The sequence below is a fragment of the Lygodium microphyllum genome, chromosome 11, assembly GCF_053477565.2.
Source record: "Lygodium microphyllum isolate KBCC chromosome 11, Lygodium_microphyllum_v1.1.10, whole genome shotgun sequence".
Lineage (NCBI taxonomy): Eukaryota > Viridiplantae > Streptophyta > Polypodiopsida > Schizaeales > Lygodiaceae > Lygodium > Lygodium microphyllum.
The window spans coordinates 82,034,772-82,055,625 of record NC_141145.1 but is presented as its reverse complement, the minus strand read 5'-3'; positions in this window follow the sequence as shown (position 1 = coordinate 82,055,625).

Here is a 20,854-nt window from a genome sequence, read left to right as displayed (position 1 = left end):
TCCAATAATATATCCTCATGTTCACTCAAAAATTTTCCTTTATTAATTGAATTCATATTTGAAATTCTCTATTTGGCTCTTTTTATTCTAGCTTCTACTTCTTGATTCAATTCTATTCTAAGGTCATCATAACCCCAATCCTCATCTTCTTGCATATCCGCATCTAGGCTTCTAGATGCATCACCAGACATACTTAAAGGATCATGAGCATCACTTAAACCCACTTCACAATCACGAGATTTCATATCAAGGCTCTCTCTACATGAATACCCACGTAGTCCTTGGGGGGTATACCTATAAGAAATCATCTATATAACATGCATTCAAAGGGTATTACAAAATACCCTTTCTTTACATGCTACAAGGCCATTAAAAATGAGCCCTTTTACTATACTAAACTTACCAATTGTTTTCAACTTGTAAGTAGAAAACCCCTTATATATGTATAATCCCATGAATTTTACTAAACAAAGTACTCTTTCTTTTGAACTCACATGGTATCTTACATATTCTGTAAGGTGCACTTCTTAGGATATAATCCCACCCTATCTAACACATCAACATTGTCTCTAGTCTCCTCAAGGCCACACATCTTGAAAGAAAAAATCTAGAGATTCAACAACAACCTCATCAATAACACACATTGGTGGGCCTATTAAATGTTGCACTGCTAAACCCCCACTCACCTCAATCTCAGCAAAAATATCTATATCCCATGCACATTACTACATGGATATCTCCTCATACATTCTCATCCAATTAAACATGATCCCTATAGCTAAAGATTTACTATAAATATAACACCTCATAGCTCTATAAAAGATGCATGAATCTTCTTCATCTGTAACTAATAACTAGTTATCCTTATCTAAATAATCATTAAGCCAAGCCATATGGCCCTCTCCATGCTCAACATAGGACTCTTGTCTAACAAGTGCAAATGAATTCCCAAAAAACTAGACTTTAATTCCTCATAACTAGTGATAACTTTCCTCATTTCAACATTAACATGATTATCTAAGTCATACTCACTAATATAATCCAAACATAGTCATATTGAGCATCTTTTAGGGTGAAGTGCCAACCCTAAAACTAAACAAGGATCCTCAACGAGGGCACCAAAAATTGAGGTAGAATTTTCTCTCAGGGGCATAAAACACCCAAAAAGCCACCTAAGCAAAATAAATGCTAAGGATCACAAGGCTCAAATAAGACTTAACCATGAATATTCAGCTCGTTCGAATAAACCCCAAAGGTGAATAATCCTGGCTCAACAAGAAACTATCTCTAAAGAGCCTTACATGTCCCATTAGCTCGCTATCTAGAGCGCTTCAAATTATACTACTATTTTTTATACCATTAAAGCTCTCTTGATTCATAGCCCTAGGGGGCATACTATCTAGTTACACCGCATAACTCACAGCATGAACTCTTAATTACTTTCCACTAGGCAAAGTCAACCCTCATAAGGTCTCAGTGTTATCCATGGGATATTCTAATATTTATCCTTGGTATCCCTCTTCATTGTCCAAACTCAACTCAAAATGTCTAGATTAACCCTCTCCACTCTCAGTTTTTCTATTTTTTTTCCAAAATAAACACTTAGTGTCTCTTCAATAACCAACATAATACAACAACTTTGATGCTACATGTAAAGATCACTTCACTTTAAATGTTCTTCTCATTTTAGCCTTCTTATTTCATTACCTTTCTCTTTCTTTATGTTCTAATTTACCCTTCTCTTTTTCCTTTACATTTCTCTAAAGTACTTTTACATTTCTTTGAAATTCAATCCAAAATAAGTATGAATCAATCTCTTCTCTATTGAAGTGCAGAGAGTGCATGGTTGACTTAAACATAGCCCAAAATACTAAGAATCTTTGCCATGCTTTGTCACTCTAATCCAAATTCATTAAGCAATGGTGGCATAAATAATTTACTCTCAACTGACTCTTACTTAATTTTAACAATTCGTAACAATATCTATATTCATACCCAAAAAAAAAATCGCTCTAATACCAAGTATAATACGCCTACCTAAAATAAATATTGATAGCACATATTTTAGTAGCCCATCAAGAAGTGATCAAGACTAAAACCACTTGAAACTCATTATAATAATTAGACATTCATAATCTTGATCTACTTGAGTCTACCTCGCAAGGGAAACTCTATCTCAACCCCACAAGGATCAACCTGAAAAAATAGGGATCCAATTTAAATGTTATAGTCTCCTATTATCCATCTATCATCCCTCAAGCTAAAGTGAACCATTATTGCACTTAGTTCAAAGAGAGTGAGAAACAATAGAGAGTGATGCACGTCAATCCCTCTACTCTTGCATGGGCATAATCCACAAATCCACCCTTATCTAAGCATGAAGACCTTCTAGGAAGACCATCTTGGGCTCGTAGGGGCTACGTCGATCCTCAATGCCCAAGGAATTTATAGCTAGATCCCCTTAGTAATCTTGTCTCCTCCCACTTTAATATCCTCCCTACGAAGAGACCTCTCGCATCCAAGGCTAGTCTTAGCATCCATTACAGATAAATCTAGCCTCTTGGTGAAGGCCTTGATGGATTAGAAGATCCCCCTTGGTACGTCAAGTTTTAGGAAACAAATGAATTGTTGGATCACTATCAGAACTAACTTTTGATACTCATGAGCATTAGTTCAAATCAAAATCCTAGTGATCAAAGATCACAAGAATAACATGCTACCTGAGATTCATCAAGAAGATGTATGGGATATTTGATAACACATTTTTCCTCAATTCTTTACGTACACGTCATTTTTGTTAGGTGAAGCTCTCATCTCCGATATCCAAATGGCATAGACTGAATCTCTAGTTTCACCTATGATACTATTATCTCAAGGCAAGCACTATGTGGCAACACTTCATTCTCATCTTTCATATCAAAGTGAGTGCTTCCTACCGCTATATTTTTGCAATGAACACCAAGGACAATAGGAGTTCTTGATTGATTAATTGATGTTCTGTCACCATTATTCAAGATCATCATCAAAGAGGCTCTCTTGCTAAAAATCTTGCTTGTTTTTCTAAGTGGGGTACCTTGAGCTGAGTCAATGTGCATTACGAATGATAGAGACAAGACTTGCTTCAACATTTGAATTTCTTAGCTTAGCAAATGTCTGATGATTAATGAGCTACTCAAGAATTTCCTATTGTTCTTTTATTGTAAGGCCTATGATCAGCATGCGCCAACATCGAGCCATGGATGAGCATATGTTCTTCCTTGACCTAGTTGTCGACAGTTGAGCTCTCATACCACGATTCCTTTCCTTGCTTTGTTGCTCATGCTTCTTTTTTAGCCAATAGCTATGGATATAAACTTGATTAGAGAACAGTTCATGGATGAGAGAAGGGGTACCAACTTCCATGGTAGTCACTTTAGATTTAGGTTGCTCTAAGTAGACAAAGATGAAGGGGGTCGACATGAGCTTCGATGTTACAAGAGAGAGAGAGAGAGAGAGAGAGAGAGAGAGAGAGAGAGAGAGAGAGAGAGAGAGAGAGAGAGAGAGAGAGAGAGAGAGAGAGAGAGAGAGAGAGAGAGAGAGAGAGAGAGAGAGAGAGAGAGAGAGAGAGAGAGAGAGAGAGAGAGAGAGAGAGAGAGAGAGATGACTATGGTGTATGGCAACTACAAAGATTAAGCATGTGAAAAACATGTCGAGTACTATAGCTCCACTCACCCTCTATCCATATTATTGAGCTCCCACCCTTTTGTTATTAAATGTTTCAAAAGAAGTCACCTTTCCAACCCTTATATTATCATGTTATTATGCGGACATAGTGTGAAAAACGCTAGTGCATCATCTTCTGGCTTTCTTACTAATCTAGAGAGTCAATGTCATATTAGTCATTAATGTTAGTGTCCTTAGTATGGATGGTTCAAAATTACGGGATTTTTGGACAATTTTAGCTTATTTTTTATATTTTGGAAATTATTTCTTGTAAATATCCTCAAAGGGTGTAGAAAACTTCTAGAATAGGATGTCATGCATAAAGCAAGTTACTTTTCCAACCAATTTTGGAGATATCATGAAAAAAGAAGGGCTCCCAAATTCATATCATGCGCAAACAACACTCCCAATGGGAAGTAGAGAAGGAGCAACCCGAGAGAGTTCTGAGTAGGTGTCTTGGGTTTTTACCCCCCTTTCAAAGCCAACAGAATCATGAGATATGCCATCTAAGTAGCAAAGTAGAAGCTAGTGTTTGGTGTGAGTTTTTGGGAATAAAAGGGTGAAACATGACACAATGAAGGGGAAACTCATTGTAAATAGGTTTTTTTATTCAAGGATTGGTTTTGGGATACTTTGAGCCTATAATCTCTTGCATGCATGTTGCTTTATCTCTCATTGATCTCTACTCTATGTAATCTCTATCATCATCTCTACTCTCATACAACAATCGACCTAATCTCTTACTTTTGTTCATCCTTGCTTAAGAATCTCTCTAGCATTATATACATTAATCTATCCCTTACTACTCTTATTCACTCCCATATCCAGAGACTCGCTGTCTTCTTGGCATATATGAAAATTATCTTGACATATTTTTGGTGAACCCGATGTGAAACAACCGGGGTGGGAGTTCCAAGCTATAATGAGTCCAGCTACTAGTGAAGGTGTTATGTGGAAAAGAAGACATGTTGTAGATGTTTAGGGAGCTTGTAATGTATATTCAACAACAACAATGAATGGAGAGGATGGAAGAATCTATAACAACAAAGGCACTTCAATCGGTGGTAAACAAGGTTGATCAATTTGATGATCCTGATATGTCTAAGGATCTCAATATATATGCAAAGGAGATCAACTTGAACAAGGTATCAGAGCAACAAATGATAGCAAATTTTGAGTGGATTGTTGTTATAGATATAAAAAAAAGGATTAGAGAGCTATAAGTGCATGCTAACAATTGGGATAATTTCAAGAAGGTTCTCAAGGAGGAATACTTTATTGAAGATCTAGAGGAGGTAACGAAGAGAACTTTCTTGGAGTGGGTTGCTAAACCCAGTAAAGGGCTATCACCTATAGAATTGCTACAAGAGTTTGAGCATAAATACTCCCAATTATAAATAAAGGAACAACAAACTCTTGAGGTTGAGAAGACTGAACTTTTCTTGTGGGCTGCTAACCCTACACTTCAAAGAAGTCTTGAAGTACTTTTGGAAGATAAGGATGCTTGATAGGGACCAAAAATTGATTGGAAAGAGGTGGAAGATGATGTTTCTTTTCTTGCAAAGAGATAGAAACAAAGGGATAATATGGTTGTGGCTAGTACTATTCCAGCTCCTACTTCAACAAAGAAAGTAAGCAAGCCAATAACTATAAATCCCAAAGTTAAAGACTCAATTTTGGATGAGTTGGTGAAAGGTATATGAGAGTTACAATTGAAGTTTTCAAGACTTGAAGAAAAAGGACAACCCTCTGAGCAAAGACCTCAAACTCATGGAGGTTCTGTTTGGAGATGCATATGGTGTGATAGTACTTATCACTTTCAAAAGCATTGTGACTCATTCAAAGACACACTAGATAAAGGTGTTGTATTCTTTAAATATGGTAAAATTCATTTGTGAAAGACAAATTTACCTCTTGGTACCAACTTTGGAAAATGTGGTATGAGAAAACTTGTGGATGATATGTCAATTAGACATGGGCTAGACATGCTTTAGCCATTATGAAAGGTGCCACATATGGTTTGTAGGTGGTGGAATGTGTATTAAAGAAAGATGTTGAAATAAATGAGAAGTCTGAACAAGTTAATGAGCTTTGGCCTTATGCAATAAAGACAATAGAAAGAGGGAAGGTTGCTAGGGATGCTTTGCACCAAGTTGGTGATTGTATTTGACAACAACAAGTTGGGATGATACTGTAGATTCTTTGTTAGTGTATGCATACATTAATAGGAACCAAAACAACGAACCTATTATTGGCAAAAAGTGCAAATGAGAAGAAGGAAATGACGGTACATCAAAGAGGGCAATAAGGAGAAGTGGAAGAAAGGGGACAAAGTTACCTCATGATGCAACCACATGATGTTCCTCACCTGAAGTATCTATGGACAATGCACCAAGGGAGAAAAATCATGAGCAAAGCAAAGGTGAATCTAAAACTCTAGCTTACAAATTGCAATCTAACATTGAATTGGCTACGTATGTGAAGAAAGTGTTGGAAGAAAGAATTCTCAATAGCAAGGTGGAGTTTAATTTGGGAGAGGTACTTGGAATTGCTAAACATGAGTTTCATGAGGAGATCATTGATATCATTATACGAGGAAGCAACAAATTTTGGGAGATCCTACCAATTCTCACTCACAAGGAGATAGAGAGAATTCAAAGTCCCAAGGGATACAGGTATATAGGAGGTACATGGGGCACATGCACATGCACATGAAGATGAAGATGCAAGAAGCATGGTGGATTATAATTGATTTTCGAGACAAATAAGGCAATTTCTATCTGAGTATGATGAGGAATCTAGATTCTATCACAAAATCCATTATTCAAGGAATCATTGGGCCAAGGCTACAACAGAGACTCTAGTTAAGGTTGGTGATCATGATGAGCCATGTGTTGCACTCATAGATCATGGTTCAGAAGATAATCTTATGTCAAAGACTCTCTACTCCAAAGGAAGGTGGATGAGTGACATGGATCATGGGTGGAGAATTTGGTCTGTGAACTCACAGGATTTGTATGGTGTTTGTCCTAATGTGAAAGTGACTATTGGAGATGTTCAAGATGAGCATAATTTCTTTGTACAAGATATGTCTTCTTACCCTTTGATTATTGGACAACCATATATTATTGTAGTCCTTATGGAGACTAAGGTGACGGATGATGGTTTTGCTTATGCTAGAATAAGAAGTCGTGATGGGAAGCATGATGTTCAATTCTTGATCATATGTGTGGATCATGAGAGGAATCAAGAAAGTCCTCTCATGAGCATCCTTTACCAAAGACTAGCAAGGAATTCAAAGAGCATCAAGATATGATGAGTTTTTTACATGTACCGTTGTAAAGTCGGACTATGACTGTACACAAAGAAAAAGGTTCTTGCCTAATTTAGAAAGTAAAGAGAATTTTTCTACAAGATTCATAGGCCTAACAACAAAAGGTTCCATATGTTTCAGAAAGTTTCAAGAATTGCAAAGAAAGAAATGGCAACATGTTTGTAATGTTCAAGAGAGCTTGAAGGAAAGTGGTGTGATTGAAGATGATGAAAGGATTTCAAGAGTTTTTGAAGAAATCTCTTTTGTTGATACCATTGGAGAGCTTCTGGCCATAGTCAATTCAAATCTAGAGAAAGGTATGTTCAGTGGACATGTACAAAGTGATTGAAGGCTTCAAAGAAGACATGTGTTCCAAAGCAAGTGAAGGACTCGAAGTGCATGTGGAGACCAAGTACAAAACTATCGCTAAAAAGGTAAAATCTATTGCTCAACATCAACCTTCTAATTAGCAGAGAAAAGAAATCAAGCCTCAAACCTACAAGATCTAAAATTGGGCATACATTTACACCAGAGACTTTAAAGGAATTGAAGATTGGATGTGAGGGATTTCTTACTACACCAGAGGAGAAAAAGTGCTTCTAGGACGTGCTATCAAAACATGGTAAGACCTTTGCTTTTCAACTACATGAAATTAGATGTGGGGATCCTAGTGTTGTTGCTCTAGTGGTTATTTTCATTGTGCCTCATGTGCCTTGGAACTTGAGACCCATCCCTATTCCTAAGGCTCACATACCAAAGTTGATTGATTTGTTGAATGAAACGATTAAGATGGGTATTTTGGATCCCTCTTGTGCTCCATATTCAGACATGTGGTTCATAGTGCCAAACAAGAATAGAGCTTTGAGGTTTATACAAGATATGCAACTGATGAACAAAGTGACTATCATGAATATTGATACAAGTCCAATTGTGGATGAGTTTGCATAAATATTTGCAGTAAGGACGATTTATTCTATGGGAGATCTCTACTTTTATATGATCAATTTCAATTGGATGTGGATAGCGGGGATTTTAACAACTATGAGGACATCTTTGGGTTTAGTAAGGATGTGTACCTTACCTCAAGGAGCAACCAACTGAGTTGCACATATGATGAATGGGATGAACAAAGTCCTTCGTGCCTTCATACCACAGGTTACTATGCCTTTTCTTGATGATGTGCCAGAAGGGGTCAAGAATGAGACAATGGATTTGAGGGGATGTTGTAAGTTTGTTGTAGATAATATTTTTTATTGTAAGAAGATCTTATCTAGGTTAAGAGAGGCAAACCTTACTCTTTCTGGGCCAAATTCAGTTTTTGGAGTCAAGGAAGTTTTGATTTTTGAGCATATGTGTGGGCCTTATGGTCGAAGGCCTTCTCTAGTAAATGTTGAAGCCATTCAAAAGATGCAAGAGACTTGTACTTCCATAATTAAGGATGAAGAACAGGTTTATGCCGACTTGGATGATCAAGAGGACGATGAAGATGTAGGGATGGAAGATGAATACATTGATCCAAACACTATATTAGAGATTTTGGAAATTTCCCAAGTCCCATTTTTAGTGAATGCCTTATTTTTGTGAATGAAAGAGAGCACTATGTTTATTTTTGTCTTTAAAAGGAACTTTGTATGTTATAAATGTGAGGTCACACATCTTGAGAGCTTAAGTGATGAAGTGTAAGCTATGTGGCTATTAGGAGATTTAGATTTCACTCTATCTTTTCTAGCATACTAACAAAATGTGATGTTGTATGGTGCTGCAAACAACAAGGAGGCTTAGCTAGGATATACCTAAGAAATTTCCAAGTTTGATGTAAGAATGCAAAGGTTTGAAGGAGTGTAGAAGGAATTTAGAATACAAGAGCCTCAAACATTATATGAAGATATGTTATCATGGCTAAATTTTATAACGTTATGGATTTGAAGATATTATAATATGAGTTTCTTCTTTTAGATATAGCATCATTTAAAGTGACATGTATAAGTTTCATGAACTAAGACTTAAAGAGTCACCACTAACTAGGTATGGTTTAATAACTTGACCTAATACCACATAGTAATAAGTTTGGATAACCTATGATGTGGTGGTTCTTTTTTGTGTAAACCAACAGACATAAGTACGTTAAATAATTTCTCATTCCATTTGTGTTTTTTGTATGTATATGCATATATAATTGTATTTTTTTCAAAAGTTCCATCTATCTTAACAATATGTGGACAAGATGGATATCAGATTTGGCCAAAATCAACTAGCTTAACACTTTGAATAGCTAAATGAACTTTCATATCATAAAATGAAGATTTATATACCAAGCTAGAAGTTTATGATTTTTCCAAGACCAATTATTTAACCTTTGACCAATGGTTTGTGTTTCTAAGAAAATAGACATAAATTTTATTATTAATTAAGACTTAGTTGTTAGCCAATCTATAAAGTAAAAAATAGACTTAGACCACTTTATAAGAAATTTTGACACAATTAACTAATGTTATTGAAAGAATAAAAAACACTAAGTAGATTCTCTCATCAATATTGCTGGTGTTTAAAAACATCAAGGTAACTACATAAAACACTTTAAATTTCTAAAAATCATATAATTCATAGCCATGCAAAAGCCCTTAAGATAAGGGATACATTTATTATGGGAGTCAAAATTAGTCCATATAGAGTCACTATCTTGTCACATCATGTATATAGAGAAAATAAAACTTTTGTAAATTTTGTATAAATGTTTAGCCGCACTACCATTTATGAAATGTATGTGATCTCCTAACTTATGAGCATTGCATTGCTTCCATATCTTTCAAAGTAGAGATTGAATGAGTCTCCTTCAACTTAGATAATTGTGAGATATTCAATGTAAGAGACGAATGATGTGAGGCATTTGTTGAGGATGTTTGTGTAATAGATGGTCTGTTGAAGCAAGAAATGATTGAAGGTTGAATATATCTTCCGTCTTTATCAATCATGGCCTCATATGGTGCTGATGATGAAGATGAAATATCATCCTTTTCTACTTTAGTCCCATTCATCAATGTCAACTTTGAATTGTGCATACAATTTGTATCCATATTGAACTAGCTCCTGTCCATATTGATCAAACTTGATGACTTCACATGCATCATGGTATTTTTTAAGCAAGTCAAGTATGGTAGAAGTTCTTTGATTAAGATACAGTCTCTACGATCAATATCAAATGTTTTTGGATAAATGTAGTTCTCAATAGGATTTGGACATCCTTTGTAAGGGTTGTCATCTATGAGAATAGTCTCATTTTGTTGACAAAAATCTCCATATTGATCCCATACATACTTCAAAGCCTTGAGCATTGCTTCTACTCCCATCTTATCTGGATATGCATAATTTTGAGTGGATATCTATGACATTGTTCTTGGCCCCAAACCATGAAGAAAGGATAGTTCCTTTTTGCAAGGATTTCCAAGCACTTAATTGCCATGGCATTTTTATGTAAAGCTGTTGACCAAACTCCCACTTGGAATCTTGCAAATAAGGCTTCAAGAAACTCCATGCATCATGGTCGAAGAACAAGCCATTGCTTTTCCATTTGAAAACTTTGGAACTTTTTAAACTTAGCAAAGCATCATTGTAAAAGAAGACCATTGAGATCAATTATTACACAAATTGTGTTGCATTTCTTGTCAAGGACACATCAATCACACCAGCATGATCTACCATTGTTGAATCTGCTAGGTAACCAACCATAGATTTCTTAGTTGAAGTTACAAAGAAGAAAAAGAAGCACGTTAGATTCATTTACTTCCTCATCATTCTACTTCATGTTTGAGCTATAAGATAGCATAGAACACTAAACCAATTTAACTTCATATTGACAATACATACATAGGTACTAGTTAATAAATGATGTCTTAAGAAAAGAGACATTTAACCGTGTTGACAAATCTAACCAAGAGTAATATCATGAGGTGAAAAAAATATATATGATGATTTCTTTGAGGTAAAATCTATTCTAATAAAGTCATTTTTCCATACCTATTTTTTATCGCTAATGATAAGTACACTTGGGCTATTAACAATAGAGGATTGTAATTAGTTACATAAAGTATCTTATCATTATAATATTAAACATACTCGGATTCTAAAAAGGACTTCAAAATGTGTAATGGAGGGGAAATACTTAGGTGACCTAAGTATAAAAGGTGTAAGGGACATTGCATAGGTAACATTTTTTTGAATATACATCTGTCCTTTCACCTTCTTCCTTGTCCTCCCATGGTTGCCAGCCATTTCTCTCTCCTCTTCTTACCTTTCTCTCTCTACTTCTAGTATTTCTCTCTCTTCTTCTCTCATCTTCTTCCTCTTTCTCTCTCCTCTCTGCAGTCTCTCCCTTCTCTCCTTCTCTCTCATAGGTCTCCTTCATTACAGTTGGTATCAGAGCTTAGTTTTTAGATCCTTTCTTTTCTCTCTCCTCATTTTCAAAACTAGTTTCCTTTTAGTCAAAAGCCCTAGTTACTCAGACACAAGGTACACAAGGAGTACTGTAGGTAGAGATGGCATCCTTTCTTGGAGTCTTAAATGAAGCTTGGACCAAAAATGGAGGCAGAAAGACAAAAATGGCAGGTCGTTTTTCAACATTGAGGTAAAAATTCCAGGGTTTACTGGAGGAGGACATTGCAGCACTTACAGGGAGCGCTGGAGTGACCAGTGGGCATTCCCAAGAAGAAGACAGGCAGCATTGAGGACTTTTCAAAAGAAAATGAAGGCAAAAATGGAGGAAGGTACACCACAGAAAATGAAAGAGTTTACACACTTGTTTAACTACACGACCACAACAAAAAGCTTTACTATGCCTGTCTACAGCTTTTCCCTCTTTTCCACTTCCTTCTTTTCCTTCCTTCACACACACTCTCTCCCCCCTTCTAATTGAAGCTCGAAGCTTCCTGGATATGGCGGAATGCAAGGTCTCTTGATTTCCCCCCGCTGGCAATGGCAACGGCCCTGCTGCCTTGATTAACCCTAGCAGATAGCCATTTCCCTCGCCATTCTCGAAGCACAATGCATCCCTCCTTCCATCCCCATTCAACTAGGATTGGCACCAGGTTGTGGCAGCACTGGAGGTAGATTGGTTGTGCAAAGAGGAAGCGTTACCATCCTTGCAATATATGCCGAGTCCAGGAGATTGGGAAACTACTGTAAATGCCCGATACACAGATGGGTTGCCAACTAAGGAGCTAATTTGACCTCCTGCAGAATTCATCACACCCTCAGATATTCTCCTCAACTGAGATGCATATTGGAGTTCTTTATGTGACCTGAAATTGGTCACTGATGACAGGCCTGCAGAAACCTCAACAATGTTGCTAAAGGGGCTATCGGATGATAATCTAGGGGGAACTACTAAGCTTTTCATTGTATCATCATAAGGGTATGATGTAGTAGCATCTCCTTGGGCATGGTGCACACTATCCTGCAAGTCCGTAGAACTATCTACCTTACTGGAGACCATGATCGGATTATTCAGCTCTAGGGAGGTCAACAAAGCATCCAGTGCTAGAGGCAAAACCTGAATTACTTGCATTGAAAGCCCAAGGCCCCTTACTCAAGCTTCCCATCTCTGACCATGACATGGGAAAGGGTTGCTCCATAAAGTGTTCCATGGCCACTATGTTCATACTGGCATGTGACAGTACTTAACCTATCCTTTATTATTTCCCTTGGACGTGCTTTTCTGCTTAGTAGATTTCAATAGTGTGGCAAAGGCATCAATTGGATCTGAAGAGCTTGTGGAAAATGTCACAGAAGGTAATTTGCATATGGATGAAGGTTCAACTACCATTGCTGAAAATTTGGTGAACTCCAAAGCACTGGGTGCTGATTTCTGGTATGGGATTGAAGTGCAAGAACAATTTGTGGAGTGGGTACTGAAAGACTATTTTGATACCCATCTTGCCAATGTACCTGCATTGGGATTTTTGGGACAGGTGCTGCTAGCAAAACACGATGTACAAAATGCTATCAAGGTTTTTGACAAGGTTGTACAACTAGATCCTACTGATGTGGAATGGAAGTACATGAGGACTCAAGCATACAGTGTGACTGGCCAACTCGAGCTAGCTAAGGCTCCATCTCGTGGGCCCGAAAAACAAGCCCCAGACTCTTATGGCGCATGAAGAGGATCGGTTGAAAAAGCTCCAAATGCTAGCTTCCGTTTGGCCAAAACTTTGCAATGGGAGGGGTGAGGGCTAGGGTGATGGGAATGTTACAATTGGACCCTTAAGATGGCCATTTCTAGAGACGATGATTTTCCTCTTTTAGCACCAGGATTTTGAGGCTTGGAAGAATTACAGCTGGTCTTATAAGTTGCAGTACAACCACACTCATGCGCAGCATCCAAGGGTGTAGTACCTGCACATTCCTTTTTAACTCCTGCGTGGCCATTCTGGGTGAGAGTTGTGCCTCTGCGCTCTTAGCAGTGGCCTTTAAGGAGGCTTACTTCACACCCTTGGAGTTTTCTTGATTACTCCCATTTTCAGGCTTGGTCCTTTCAGCCTTTGAGGTAAGTATTCCTTTTTGACCTTTTCTTAGCTGCTTGTTAGTGAGGCTTTGAAGCAGTGGTCAGAGGTTTCAAGCTTTGGATGCTTCACAACTATAAAGAGAAAGATGAGTCCTCTCTTACACAATTGTGAGCACCTCATTAGGAGTAGTATGCTCTTGCCAATCTGAGGACCCTGCAGATGTGGGAGGAACAGAGGTCGTACTCAATGGCATAGAACTTGGTTGAGTAATATTCATCACTGGAGGAGGACCAAAGACAGGAATTGGATTGGACATTGCAGGCCAAGGCTGAACCAAGCACCGAAATCTATGAGTACAACCCTCTATCTTCCACTAATGCCCTTTTCTACGCCGGTACAGTCTTATAGATAGACTCAACAGAGTACAATTGAAGATTTGGAGGGCCTAAGATTGAGGGAAATACCACCATCTTTGGTGAACAATGTCGTCTTCTAAAGATGAGGCAAAACAACAGAAGTTGGTATAGTCTATGGAGAAAATTGCAGATTGAGTCCTCCGGTTCCCTCTGTGAAAAGACATGCAGTGAACGAGCACCAAGGGTGTTCTTTCAATAAGATCTAAGTGGAGGCCAGCTTGACCCTTTTGCAGGAGGCACTTCTGATAAGATAGACTCTTCTTTTGGAGTATTGTGTGTCGGTGATGGGAGAGAAGCCCCTGATTCTTCACAGGACCATTTGCAGTTTGCATAAGCACATGCCCTGATTTGGCAGGCACACGGAGCATCTTTTGTGGCTCTTTTGCCCAACTTGGTTGGTGATCACAAACTATTGCGTTGATAGATGTGTACACAAGTACTGGAAGGTTACAACTACTAATTTTAGTTTGGCACCCAAGTTGTTTCATCAAAAGGTTGCATTTTCCTTGGTGAAGGACAAGTACATGCAGACAGTAGTCATTTTCTGATGGTTGTGTGGTCTGTGCAATAATGGAGTCATTATTGATGAAGTGTGGTAATACAAAAGATGTAAGAAATTGGTCTGTAGAAATCGATTTGTTGGTGAGTGAATTATGTTGGTTATGCATCCGCATTGGTGTTGAAGAAGCCAGAGCTACACACTCCGTTTGAGCATTGATAGTGAGAGCAGACAAAGATATGATCTCTTATCTTCCTTCATTGCAAGTTGGTTCAGCAAACTATAGGCTTCAAACCAGTTTAGCAATGAAGAGAAACAATAGTGGTGAATATGTTTGTGAGACTTGAATAGTGAGCAACAGTTGCTTAAGTGGTCTGAAATTTGCAGCAACAGTGAGCAACAGTTCTGAGGCTTGAAGTATAGTGGGCAACAGTTGCTTACGTGGTCTGAAGTTTAAAGCAACAGTGAGCAACATTAGTAGGCAGCATGTATGCAAATTGCAATGCAACTACCTGTGCTGAGACATACCGTGAAGACATATTGGGGTGGAAAAATCTCAATGCCAAATTTGCCACACTTTCCGATAAAATTTTCAATTACTTGCAATTGAAGAAGCAGAACTAGAGAAGAGAGCAAGATTTACATCAGTGGGAGCAAATGCATATACTCAACCACATTGTCCCTATGGACAACAGCATGGTTCCTATCAGCAGCATGCATATGGAGATTCTTATGCCACGCAACCATATGGGCAGCTACCTCATGGAGACGTTGATGCAATGCAAGAGCAGCAAGCAAGTGATTATGACCGACATCATGCCGATACCTATGCTCATGGACTTGCCAATCATCATACTTATGGTCAGCCTAGGATGCAAGGACACCATTGTAGTCATGTTGGACAGTCATCATGCAATCTTGGGCAGCATGTTTATGGGCAACAATATGACCAAAGTTTTGGTAGTAGGCAACAGCAAATAGATGTATTTGGGCAGCAGCATGAACATTTTTGTGACATGTGTTGAGATGACAAGCTCAACACATGCGGACATTGATGATGGACTGCCTGGTTAGATGGGTCCACACGTCTACACTTAGCACGTCGGTGTTCATTATGACTCACACATGGCCACTGACTCATTACTTATTATATTCAGGTTGTTACACCTATTTACAACTGGCATAGTTATAGCGCCAGTCGACTAGTGTAGTCGGTTATGCATTGTTTGACTTAATAGGCCACTTTCCTTTATATCGTATCTTATCTATAATTTGTGTACATTGCAAATTGTGTGGAAGAGGAAGAAGAAACCAGCAAGAAAACGTTTTGGCCTCCATCTCTCTTCTTGTCTCTTGAGTGAGCTTCTCCTTGTACATTCTGTGTGTGATCGGCGCAGTATCTTGAGCAAGTCCCCCCACCACGCGATTCTTGACATGGTATCAGAGCCGCACCACTGAGAGAGGCTGATTTCGAAGGCTGAAGTGAAGGAGAAGAAGCAAGGTTCGAGCAAGCAAGTAAGAAGCTCTCCCATCCTTCCACTCTTTCTCTTGGATAGTGCATGTGGAGGCACCGGAAGCAGGGTAGAGCAAAAATCTCAGATTGCAGTGAGATTTGGTGTGTGCGAAGAGAGTTGTATATTCTGCAGATTAAGTCCTTTAGGTCTTTCCCGCAGTTTTTTTTGGCATTTGAGGCTGTTTCAGGGCCCGTTTTAGAGCCGCAAGGTTGCAGACAACAGTTTCAGGGTACATTGTGACTTTGACTGTATTGACCGAAAGTGGGTGTGCAGGTTACAAATTTTAGATCTGTAAGTTCAAAGGTGTTTGCCACTGAGTAAACACAAGGTTTACTTGCAAACAGGTTGCAGATTGCATGTATTGTTGAGCAGACAGTGAAAAAGGCTGTTTGGTGTATTGTTGTGCACTACAGGTCGAGGGTTGCAGAAGATTTGCTTGCTCTTGGTATTAATTTTTTGATAATGGCAGAAAACAGTGGAAGCCCCATCATTGAGAAGCTCGACAAGAACAACTACCCTTCATGGAAGCTCCATGTCACGAACTTCCTTATTGGAAAAGGCCTCTATGAGTTTGTTTCAAGTGAAGAAAAGGAGCCGGAGGTGAGTGATCCTCCAACTGCAGAAGAGACAAAGGCACGAAAGGAATGGAATGCAAAAGACAAGAAGGTCATGTATTGGTTGTCTGCAGTAATTGACAATAATATGCTGGGACATATTAGAAATGCAGAGAATTCATATGTAGCTTGGACCATACTTGAAAGTATGTTTTCTGTAAATACAAAGGCACGAAAGATTCAACTCAAGCAAGAGTTGAATACATTGAAGAAAGGGAAGATGTCTATCAATCAGTATGCACTGAAGGTAAGAAGCATTGCAGATGCCTTGGCAGCGATTGATGCAATGCGCGATGATGATGATTTGGTGTCGTCGTCTACCTTGGGTGGACTTAACAATGAAAAGGCTTGGAAGTCTTCTGTAACTTCGGTATATGTCAGAAAGCCATTTCCAGATTTCGATGAGTGGGTCTCCCTTATGATCACTGAAGAGATCAACATGCAGAGTGAGACATCTGAAAGAAGTGGTGAATAGGTCCAAGCTTTCTACTCCAGTTCAGGAAGGGGACGTGGTAGGTTCTCTTCAAGAGGCCGTAGTACAGGACGTGGTAGTGACAACCAACAAAACAGATTGAATCAGCAATTTGGTGATATGCAGGTTTCAGGAGGTTGTGGTAACTTTAGAGGCAGGGGGAGCTTTAGAGGAAGAGGTGGATGGCAGAACAGAGGTTCTAAGAACTCTGGTATTGTGTGTCACTACTGTGGCAAAACAGGTCATATTGCAGCCCAATGTTATGCTAAGAAAGATGATATTCACAGTGGTAAGTTGCAACAAGGAAACTATGCATCGTCTTCACGATAGAATGAAGACAAAAATGAACGTCTGTTTGTTATGCAGCATATGCTGAATGCTGTTACAAGAAAGGAAACGCATGACGATGTTTGATATGTTGATTCAGGTGCATCCAATCATATGATCAGCCATGTAGAATGGTTTGGAGAGATGCATGATTTGCAAAATACAGGTTATGTGCAGATGGGTGATGATTCATGCCACCCAATTTCACACATTGGAAAAGTTCCCTTGTCCTTGCATGATGGTAAGACAAAGAGTCTTTTAGATGTATTACATGTGCCATCTATTACAAAGAACTTGGTGTCAGTGGGTTAAATGGTAGAGCAAGGACTGCAAGTCAGATTTAATGCAAAGGGTTGCTTTGTAGAAGACTTCAATGAAAAGTACAGGTTAGTTGCAAAGGGAAGTAGAGTTGGACGTATGTTTACTCTGGATGCTGGAATTCCTACTATGAATGCTGCTATGTATGCTAAAGGAAAAGCTATTGTTGCATACATTGAAATTTGGCACAAACGCATTGGACATGCAAATGTATAAAGGCTGAAATTAATGCAGTACAAAGGGTTGGTTATAGGTTTGCCTACATTTAAAGTTGCAGAATTTCATAAGGTATGCGAAGCATGTCAGTTTGGTAAGCAGGCAAGACAACCCTTTTCACATGATAGAGATGTAAGCAGAAATATCCTAGATGTTGTGCATACAGACATTTGGGGGCCTACACAAAATGTATCTCTTGGAGGCAGTTCATACTTTGTCACATTTATTGATGATTGTTCTAGAAAGCTGTGGGTATATTTTATGAAGGAAAAGAGTGAAGCGTTTTTGAGCACTCTGAAACTTTCAAGGCTGAAGTTGAAAGAGAAACAGGCTTGAAAGTAAAGTGCTTGAGATCAGATGGAGGGGGAGAGTACCTCTCAAATGAGTTTAGTGATTTTCTGAGGTTTCATGGGATAAAGAGACAGTTCACATGCAAGTATACTCCACAGCAAAATGGGGTTGCAGAAAGGAAAAGCAGGCATATTGCAGAAGTTGCACGCGCCTTGATGGCTGAAAAGAATATGCCTAAGCATTTCTGGTCTGAGGCTGTTCATACTGCTGTTTATATTATGAACAGAACCCCCACAGCTGCAGTTCATGGTATGACTCCTGAAGAATGCTTTATTGGCAAGAAGCTTGATGTATCACACTTGAAAGTGTTTGGCTGCATTGCGTATGTTCATGTGCCAGATGAGTTGCGGAAGAAACTGGACCCAAAGGCTAAAAAGTGTGTCTTTATTGGATACTCTTTAGAGCAAAAAGGGTATCGCTGTTATAACCCTGTCACATGTAAGTTTAGAGTGAGCAGGGATGTCATCTTTGATGAAATGAGCAGTTGGTATGCATCTAGTGGTGATGCATTGGATGATGATGATGATCATGACACTCATGTGCAGGCTGAAAACCAAGAATCACGGACTCTTAGTGGACCAGAGACATCATCTGGTAGTCCTTGGTCTGGGAGACTGAGTACCTCTACATCTTCAGGTGCATCTAGTAGCACTACAGGTAAAGACAAAGGAAAGAATAAAGTGTCAGAAGGCATTGATGCAGTTCTTGATGGAGACTCTAGTGGCTCAAAGAGCTTGGATGATGAGCTTGGTATTCCGTCAGTGAGGACTCCAGGTGTGCAGAGAGCACATGTTAATGCAAAGACTCCATTGAGAGTGATCCAGTGGTACGCAAGTCTAGCAGGGTGAGATACCCTGTTAAAAGATTTGGTTTTGAAGGTTATGCAGCTCACCATTATACTTATATGGTGAAACTAGTTGAGGATGTTGAGCCCACATGTTTTGAGGAGACTGTTGGTCATGCTCATTAGGATGCAGCAATGGATGAGGAGATGGCTGCATTAGAGGCCAAAAAGACTTGGAATCTAGTATCATTGCCGAAGGACAAGAAAGCCATTGGATGTAAATGGGTTTATAAGATTAAGCACAATGCAGATGGTTCTATTAGCAGGTACAAAGCTAGGCTGGTTGCAAAAGGCTATGCCCAGACATATAGCATAGATTATGATGAAACCTTCAATCCAGTTGCTAGGATGGCAACTATCAAATTTGAGATTGCTTTGGCAGTAGCCAAAGGTTGGAGATTGCAACAAATGGATGTGAAGAATGCCTTCTTGCATGGTGATTTGCAAGAAGAAGTGTATATGGATCAGCCAGCAGGTTATGATGATTTAGAGCATCCCACGTATGTGTGCAAGTTGAAGAAGGCACTCTATGGGCTCAAGCAAGCACCTAGAGCATGGTCTGACAAGATCAGAGAGTATCTTGTCAATATTGGCTTTTATGTTTCTGATGCTGATCACTCACTTTATGTGAGAAAGGGAGATGCAAGTTTGGTCATCATAGTCATCTATGTGGATGACTTGATTATTACAGGTGATAGTGATAGTGGGATTGCTGAAGTCAAGGGCTGTTTGAAGAAGAAGTTTGAGATGAAGGATTTAGGTGAGCTAAGATACTTTCTTGGCATTGAGGTGATCAGATGTGATGATGGTATATGGCTATCCCAAAGATAGTATGGCTTGGATATGTTGTTCAAGTATGGTATGACAGTATGCAAACTACTTTCAGTTCCATTGGAGCAGAATGTAAAGTTGAGTGCTGATATTGGGGATGAGATAGAAGACCCTACTATGTTTAGGAGGATAGTGGGGAGTTTGATCTACATGACCATTACAAGGCCAGACTTGAGCTACGCTGTTGGTCTTGTGAGTCAGTTTATGCAAGTACCTAGAAAGCCACATTTGGATGCAGTCAGACGCATATTGAGATATGTGAAGTCCACATTACATTATGGACTTTTCTATGAGGTAAGTACAGATGTATAGGTGTTTGGATATATAGATGCAGATTGGGCTGGTAGTATGTCTGATAGAAGATCTACCAGTGGCGGATACATATTCTCTCTTGTAGTGCAGCAGTTGCATGGAGCAGCAAAAAGCAATCTACAGTTGCTTTGTCGAGTACAAAGGCTGAGTATAGAGGTGATGCTGTTGCAGCATGTGAGGTAGTATGGCTGCAAAATTTATTGGCTGATTTGGATGTGCAGGTGGAAGGTCCAATTGTCATTTATTGTGACAACATGAGCAGTATACAGTTGGCTAGGAACCCTATGTTCCATGCCAGGACAAAACATACTGAGGTACATTACCACTTTTGAGAGAGAAGGTACTAGCCGGTGAGATTGACTTGGTGTATGTCAGCACACAGGATCAGATAGCTGACATCTTCACGAAGGCATCGGGTACAGAGAAGCTTCAAAAGTTTCGAAGCTTACTTGGAGTTGCAGAGATGCAGTTGAGCTTGAGGGGGAGTGTTGAGATGACAAGCTCAACACATGCGGACATTGATGATGGACCGCCTGGTTAGATGGGTCCACACGTCTACACTTAGCACATCGGTGTTCATTATGACTCACACATGGCCACTGACTCATTACTTATTATATTCAGGTTG